The sequence below is a fragment of the Gopherus evgoodei genome, chromosome 6 (assembly GCF_007399415.2).
Source record: "Gopherus evgoodei ecotype Sinaloan lineage chromosome 6, rGopEvg1_v1.p, whole genome shotgun sequence".
In the NCBI taxonomy this organism is placed as follows: Eukaryota; Metazoa; Chordata; order Testudines; family Testudinidae; genus Gopherus; species Gopherus evgoodei.
In genome coordinates this window covers 134,796,376-134,805,169 of record NC_044327.1, presented here as the reverse complement: position 1 = coordinate 134,805,169, position 8,794 = coordinate 134,796,376, and the positions used below count along the sequence as shown (strand labels likewise).

Below are 8,794 nucleotides of genomic sequence, written 5' to 3'. Positions count from 1 at the left end.
CCAGAGCCCTCATCCCCCTGTACCCTCATCCTCTGCCCCAGCCACAGCCCCCATTCCCCTGCACCCTAATCCTCTGCCCCAGCCGGAGCCATCATCCCCCCGCACCCTGATCCTCTGCTCCAGCTCTGAGCCCCCCTGCATCATGAACCCCTCATCCTCAGCCCCAACCCTCATTCCCCTGCAGCCTGATCCTCTGCCCCAGCGTGCACCACCTCCCCCTTCCTACACCCCCACCCCCAGCCGAGCCTGCACCCAAACTCCGTCCCAAAGCCTGCACCCCTCACCCCCTCCTGCACACCCACCCCCTGCCCTAGCCCAGAGCCTGCACCCAGCACCCAAACTCCCTCCCAGAGCCTGCACCTCTCACCCCTTCCTACACCCCCACCACCAGCCCAGAGCCTGCACCCAAACTCCATCCCAAAGTCTGCAGCCCTCACTCCCTCCTGCACACCCACCCCCTGTCCCAGCCCGGAGCCTGCACCCAGCACCCAAACTCCTTCCCAAAGCCTGCACCCCTCCTGCACCCTAATCCCCAGCCCAGGACCTGCACCCCAGACCTCCCCCCTGAAACCCCACCCAGAGCCTTAGGCAGGTGGAGTTTGAGGGGACAGAGTGGGGGGGGGCAAAGTTGGGGGGGCAGGTTCTGGGCACCACCAAAATTTCTACAAACTTGCCTCCCATGCCCTGGAAACCGTGGGGAGCGGCGAGCACCCCGGCCTGTGAGTGGTCAGCAGGAAGATGTATGCCAAGCGGCGCAAGTGTGACCTGCTGGAGCTGTGGAAGCAGAGGGGGTTGCGCCCGGGGAGACGCACCAAGGACCAGCTGATTGCCCAGCTGGAGCAGGGAGACTGCACAAATGAACGGAGCCCTGTCTCTGAGGGAAGCAGCCGGGCAGATGCAGCGCAGGCACCAGTGTCTGTCCCCACTGGGAGTGATCAGCCGGCGGCTGAGGGCTTCCCGAAACCCCCCCTTCCTAGGCCTAGGGGAAGGGCGGGGAGGAGCCCAGCAGCTACCGAGGGCACCGTGACCCCCCCAGCCAACAGGGGATCCTCCCGGCGACGCTCGGCATCCGTGGAGTGCAAGCAGCTGGAATGGGAGAGAGAACTAAAACTGAGAGAGCTGGGGGATCGTGAGAGACAGAGGGAACATGAGGAGAGACAAAGACAGCGGGAACGGGAGGAGAAAGAGCGACAGCGTCAGCATGAGCTGGAACTGGCGAGGCTGAGGGGCAACGGGCCTCCGGCTGTGGGGAGTGAGGGGGGGCCCAGGACTGCGCGGAGCTTTGATAAGTGCATCCTGGCCCAGCGTAAGGAGGGGGAGGACGTGGATGACTTCCTGGATGCCTTCGAGATGGCCTGCGAGCTGCACCAGGTAGATCCTGCGGACAGGCTCCGGGTTCTCACCCCCTTACTGGACCCCAAGGCCGTGGCATTGTACCGCCAGGTGGGAGAGAAGGAGAAAGGGAACTACGAACTATTCAAGCAGGCCCTGGGCGCGAGTTTGGGCTGACTCCTGAGATGTACCGGGAGAGGTTCCGGAGTCAGGATAAAACCCCTGAGGTCTCATATCTGCAGCTAGCCGTCTGCATGGAGGGATACGCCAGCAAGTGGGCAGATGGGGCCCAGACGAAGGGGGACCTGGTTAAACTGCTAGTACTGGAGCAACTGTATGAGCGGTGCCCATCCGACCTGAGGCTCTGGTTGAGGGACCAAAAGCCAGAGACCCCGCGACATGCAGGGCAGTTGGCTTATGAGTTTGTGAAGAGCTGGTCGGGGGGTGGCAGGGAGGAGTCTCAAAGGAACAGGTCCACCGCGATGCAGAGAGAGTCATCCTGGGACCTCCCAAAGGGGGAATAGGGAGAACCCCCTCCCAAGGGGAATGCCCAGCGCCAGGGACAAGCGACTGGTTCGAGGGGACCAATGGGACATGAGCTGCTATCAGTGTGGCCAGAGGGGCCACATACGGTCCCAGTGCCACAGGCTCAAGGACAGACTGAGCAGACCGACTCCACACCGGGTTAACTTGGTAGAGATCCAGCCGGATGAGGGGCAGCATTCACAGGAAATGGGGGCTGGCCGCGTACCACCTGGGAAGGAGGGAGGAGGTCCCCATTCAGCTCCTCTGGGGGGCTGGATGCTCCAGGCTCCGGGTTTTTGGTTTACAGGGTGGGCGCGGGGCTGCCCCTCCTGAAAGAGTGCCTGGTTTCCCTGGAGGTAGATGGGAGGAAGGTCACTGGGTACTGGGATACGGGCACAGAGGTGACGCTGGCCCGGCTCGAGGGGGTGGCCTCAGATCGGATGGTGCCCGACACCTATCTGACCCTGATGGGCGTGGGCGGGACTCCATTCAAGGTGCCCGTGGCGAGGGTAGACCTGAAGTGGGGGGCCAAGGAGGGCCCCAAGGATGTGGGGATACACCCACATTTGCCCACAAAGGTGTTAATGGGGGGGGACCTGGAGGTCTGGCCAAGCAATGCCCAGGGTTCCCTGGTCGTGACCCGTTAGTCAGAGTCGGCGAAGGGCACTGCGCCCCGACAATGGGGAAGCTACTCTGCCCAAGGCGCAGGACCCTAACCTGGTGGGGAGGGTGTCATAAACAGATAGCTAAGGGTTAATGTCTCTTTCACCTATAAAAGGGTTAACAAACAGTGACCTGAAACACCTGACCAGAGGACCAATAAGGAAACAAGACTTTTTCAAATCTGGGTGGAGGGAAGTTTTGGGTGTGAGTCCTTTGTTTTTGGTCTGTTCTCTTTCTGGGCTCTGAGAGTGATTTTTCTATCTCCAGGCTTTCTAATCTTCTGTTTCCAAGTTGTAAGTACAAGGATAGTGAGACAATAAGTTTATATTGTTTTTTTTTTGTATTTACATGTGTGTAGTTGCTGGAATGTGTTAAATTGTATTCTGTTTGGATAAGGCTGTTTATTCATTTTTTCTTTTAAGCAATTGACCCTATATATTGTCACCTTGATACAGAGACCATTTTATGTCTTTTTCTTTCTTTTTATATAAAGCTTTCTTTTTAAGACCTGTTGGATTTTTTTTTTTAGTGGGGGCTCAAGGGAATTGAGTCTGCAGCTCACCAGGGAATTGGTGGGAGGAAGAAGACAGGGGGGAAGAGAGAATCTCTTTGTGTTAGATTTACTAAGCCTGAATTTGCATAACCTCTGGGTAAGGGGAGAGAAATATTTGATTTCTCCGTATGGTGTTTCAAGGACTTGAAGCAGGGAATCTCCTAGAGTACCCAGGGCGGGGAAATCTGGGAGGAGGTAAAGAGGGAGAAGGGAAGTGGGTTATTTCCCTTTGTGGTGAGACTCAGGGCATCTGAGTCTAGGGGGTTCCCCAGGGAAGGTTTTGGGGAGACCAGAGTGAGCCAGAACCTGGAATTCTGGCTGGTGGCAGCGATATCAGATCCAAGCTGGTAATTACGTTTGGAGGTTTCATGCTAGCTTCTCATGTTCTGAACTCTAAGGTTCAGATCTGAGTAGGACAGTTATGACATGGTGATAGCGGTGGGATAAGCTAAGAATCCAGAAGCCAGTAGGAATATTATTTTCTTTTTCTCTGCTAGGGCTTTTATGCAGAGAGAAAGGGTGGGTTTAAAAAGAGCCAGAGAGAATTTTTTTTTCTGTTCTCTGGTTGCAGTTTGGCTTGCATATTAAGCAAGGAACTATTAAGATTGACAAGAGGTCTTTTGTTAAACTATAGCACTCCGATTGAGAGTCAAGTACCCAGCACAACACACATGCAAATAAAGTGGTTTTTCTGGTTTACTTTACATTTAAAAGATTAGCTAGAGGAAGAAAAAAGAAGGCACTGTTGCTAGGCAGACCCCAGGAGACAGAGAGCCAGAAGTTCAAACAATAAACAGCAGAGGGCACCCCAACACAAGAAAACAGGAACCATGACTTCCAACGCAAAAATGGAGGCAGAGAAACAAATCAAAGAAGCAGACCACAGGCGACAAATTAAAAAAAGGTAGAACTGAAAGAAAAGGAAGAAAAGAGAACAAGAAGCCAAAAATTCAGCCCACCATAGAAAACTAGAGGAAGAAGAGGTGGCCCACCGCCGAGAAATGGAAAAACAACAACAAAAAATGAATAAACAGCCTTATCCAAAAAGAATACAATTTAACACATTCCAGCAACTACACACATGTAAATACAAAAAAAAAAATATATAAACCTATTGTCTTACTATCCTTGTACTTACAACTTGGAAACAGAAGATTAGAAAGCCTGGAGATAGAAAAATCACTCTCAGAGCCCAGAAAGAGAACAGACCAAAAACAAAGGACTTACACCCAAAACTTCCCTCCACCCAGATTTGAAAAAGTCTTGTTTCCTTATTGGTCCTCTGGTCAGGTGTTTCAGGTCACTGTTTGTTAACCCTTTTATAGGTGAAAGAGACATTAACCCTTAGCTATCTGTTTATGACAGAGGGAACGCCCAGGGACCCGGCTCAGAGAGGCTGCGGCCTCAGACTCAGCTGACGAGAGAGAGCAGGTCCCCATCCCTGTCCCAGCTGCTGAGTTCCAGGCCGAGTTGCAGAAAGATCCCTCCATGCGGAAGCACAGGGACCGGGCTGACCTCAGTGCGGTACAGACCATGAGGAGAGGTTGCAAGGAGAGGTTCCTGTGGGAGAAGGGGTTCCTGTACCGAGAATGGGCTCCCCCCAGGGAAGTAAAGTCATGGGGGATCAGGAGGCAGCTGGTGGTTCCCCAGAAGTTTTGCAACAAGCTACTGTACCTGGCCCATGACATCCCTCTTACAGGGCACCAAGGAATCCGGCGCACCAGGCAGAGGCTGCTACAGAACTTTTACTGGCCTGGGGTCTTTACCCAGGTCCGACAATACTGCCAATCCTGTGACCCCTGCCAGAGGGTGGGGAAGGCCCAGGACAAGGGGAAAGCGGCTTTGAGGCCTTTACCCATCATACAGGAGCCTTTCCAGAAGGGGGCCATGGACATAGTGGGACCTCTCAGCAAGGCGACCCGGTCAGGGAAGAAATACATCCTGGTGGTGGTAGATTTTGCCACTCGCTACCCCGAGGCGGTGGCCTTGTCCTTTATCGAAGCAGACACCGTGGCAGATGCACTGCTGACCATTTTCAGCCGGGTCGGGTTCCCCAAAGAAATCTTAACGGACCAGAGGTCCAACTTCATGTCTACCTTGCTCTGGTGCTTGTGGGAAAAATGTGGGGTCCGGCACAACTGGGTCTCAGCATATCACCCCGTCCAACGGGCTGGTGGAAAGGTTCAACGGGAAGCTGAAGATGATGCTAAAAACATTTATGAACCAGCTCCCGCAGGATTGGGACAAGTACTTACCTCACCTGCTGTTCACGTACAGGGAGGTACCCCAGGAATCTACTGGGTTTTCACCTTTCGAACTGTTGTTTGGAAGGCGGGTCCCTGTTGTATGGAAGGGGGCCCCTAGACCTGATGAGGGACGAATGGGAGGGGAAGGCCGCTCCCGATGGAGAGTCAGTGGTGGAGTATGTCCTGACCTTCCGGGAAAGACTGGCCGAGCTCATGGGCCTGGCCAGGGAGAATCTGGCCCGAGCCCAGAGGAAGCAGAAGGTCTGGTATGACCGCACGGCGCGGGCCCGAGCCTTCGCCACCGGGGATCAGGTGATGGTTCTCATCCCCGTGAGGAGAAACAAACTCCAGGCTGCCTGGGAAGGGCCCTTCAGGGTTATCAAGCAACTGAATGAGGTAAACTATGTGGTGGAGCTGTCAAACCGGGCACATCACCGTCGGGTGTACCATGTGAACATGATGAAGCCATACTATGACAGGGGGAATGTGGTGTTGGCTGTGCATGGACATTGGGAGGAGCAGGGAGATGACCCTTTAGTGGATCTATTCCCTGGGACAAAAGCTGGTTCCCCGCAGGAGGCAATTCCCCTCTCTGATCAGCTGACCCTGGCCCAGCACGCTGAGATCAGAGGGGTGCTACATCTATACCGACAGCTGTTTTCCAACCAGCGTGGATGCACTAATTTGACTGTCCATCTGGTGGAAACCGGGTCACATCCTCCTATAAGATGCTCCCCTTTTCGAGTCACTGGGAAAACTGCCCAGGACCTAGAAAGAGAGGTCAGGGACATGCTGGCCTTGGGGGTGATCCAGTCATCCTCCAGCCCTTGGGCCTCGCCAGTGGTGCTAGTCCCCAAGAAGGATGGGTCGATCCAGTTCTGTGTGGACTATCGAAAGCTCAATGCCATCACCGTATCTGATGCCTACCCTATGCCCAGGCCTGACGTGCTCCTAGACAAGCTGGGAGGCTCTCGGTACCTCACCACCATGGATCTTACCAAGGGCTACTGGCAAGTGCCGCTGGACACAGATGCCAGGCTGAAATCGGCCTTTATCATCCCTCTGGGGCTCTATGAGTTTCTGACCCTGCCCTTCGGCCTCAAGGGAGCACCGGCCACCTTCCAGCGCCTGGTGGATCAGCTACTGAGGGGGATGGAGAGTTTTGCCGTGGCGTATATTGACGACATCTGCGTCTTCAGCCAGACCTGGGAGGACCACATGTCCCAGGTTAAACAAGTCCTGGACCGACTCCGAAAGGCTGGGTTAACAGTAAAGGCTGAGAAGTGCAAGGTGGGGATGGCTGAGGTATCTTACCTGGGCCATCGGGTGGGGAGCGGCTGCCTGAAGCCGGAACCAGCCAAGGTGGAGGTGATCAGAGACTGGCCTGCTCCCCAAACCAAAAAGCGGGTCCAGGCTTTTATTGGGATGGCGGGGTACTATCGAAGGTTCGTGCCCCATTTTAGCGCCATGGCCGCCCCATCATTGAACTGTGCAAAAAGGGGAAGCCAGACAAGGTGATCTGGACTGAGCAGTGCCAACAGACTCTCCGGGCGCTGAAGGAGGCTCTGGTTAGTGGCCCAGTTCTGGCAAACCCAGATTTTGACAAACCCTTTATGGTGTTCACTGATGCCTCAGACACGGGACTGGGGGCGGTGTTAATGCAGGAGGATGACAGGGGGAGAGACACCCCATCGTGTACCTGAGTAAGAAGCTGCTACCCCGGGAACAAAGCTACGTGGCCATCGAGAAGGAATGCCTGGCCATGGTGTGGGCCCTTAAGAAGCTAGAGCCATATCTCTTTGGGCGACACTTCACCGTGTACACCGACCACTCTCCCCTGACCTGGCTGCACCAGATGAAAGGAGCCAACGCCAAGCTCCTGAGGTGGAGCCTGCTCCTGCAGGACTATGACATGGACGTGGTCCTTGTGAAGGGAAGTGCCAACCTGACAGCGGACACGTTGTCCCGGAGAGGGGACCCTGAACTTCCCCAGGTCACTGGGCAGAGTGACCCCGCTCAGTTCAGTCTCGAAGGAGGAAGAGATGTGATGCAGTAGGGGCTGTCTGTGTGGGGAGTGGGAGAGCAGGGGAGGACTTTAGGTGAGGGACAGGATTTTTAAGCCGGTAACCTGAGCCAGGTAGGGGGGAGGGTGTCAGCACCTTTCCCTGGGAAGCTGGACAAAGGAAGGGGCCAGCTGGAGGAGGGGCAGTTCAGTTTCGGTTTGGGGCTGGGTGGGGGAATTCAGGGGATCTTATGCTGGGATCCAAGCGCCCTGAACCCCCAGAAGGACTTGATTGAGGGGTTCTGGTTGGGCCTCCAAGCTCTGCTCTAACCTGCATTCCTGTGTCCAATAAACCTTCTGTTTTACTGGCTGGCTAAGAGTCACTGTGAGTCCCAGGGGTGCAGGACCGGACTCCCCCACACTCCATGACAGGGGCGTCAGCCAGTGTGTGGAGCCGGCTTTGCAAATGCAAACCCTGCAGCGGGATTGTCTGTCCGGGAGCAGATTGTGCCTAAGCTGGCATGGAAATTGTGCTTTGCGCGTCGTCTGTCCGATGAACAGTTCAGCGAGCCCTGGCTGGATCAGGGAATGTGAGCACCGGTCAGCCCCAGCCCTGCACTCTGCACGGGCCATCACATGCAACATGCTCTGGTTGCCAGTGCATACGCTGTGGCGAACTGGGAATAAGAACATAAGAACAGTCGTACTGGGTCAGATCAAAGGTCCATCTAGCCCAATATCTGTCTACCGACAGTGGCCAATGCCAGGGGCCCCAGAGGGAGTGAAGCTAACAGGCAATGATCAAGTGATCTCTCTCCTGCCATCCATCTCCACCCTCTGATGAACAGAGGCTAGGGACACCATTCCTTACCCATCCTGGCTAATAGCCATTTATGGACTTACCCACCATGAATTTATCCAGTTCCCTTTTAAACCCTGTTATAGTCCTGGCCTTCACAACCTCCTCAGGCAAGGAGTTCCACAAGTTGACTGTGCGCTGCATGAAGAAGAACTTCCTTTTATTTGTTTTAAACCTGCTGCCTATTAATTTCATTTAGTGTCCCTAGTTCTTGTATTATGGGAATAAGTAAATGTTCTTAATGTTTTCTCTGAATACTGTGCTGGTGCCTCAGTGTCCCCTATTCAGTTCTTAAGTATCTAGGTGCTGGGATAAGGGTGTATGGCTGCTGCAGAGCAAAGGGCCAGTGCACCTAAATGCCTGACACTCTGTCTCCTAGCAACTGATGGCCTGGACCCTCCTCTGCAAAGGTGCCAACTGAAGGTGTTGGAGACAAAGGGATCAGGTGACCTCCTGGCCCGGGAAAGGAGCTGAGCAGAGAGGAGGGGCTGAAGGGGGTTGTTAGTCTGCAGCTGGCTGGGGTCAAGGAGTGAAGTGCAGATGTGGGGGTCTGGCTCACTGCCCCCCAGAATGGACCCGGCCGAGGGGTCCTGTTCGCTGTATCTACAAGCTCT

General features: G+C 54.7%; 1 protein-coding gene across 2 annotated transcripts in view; it reads right to left on the bottom strand.

Annotated features, from left to right (window-relative positions):
• Window positions 1-8,794, bottom strand: part of PHF24 (PHD finger protein 24) — a 45,684-nt gene that overhangs the window by 20,632 nt on the left and 16,258 nt on the right. The window lies entirely within an intron of this gene.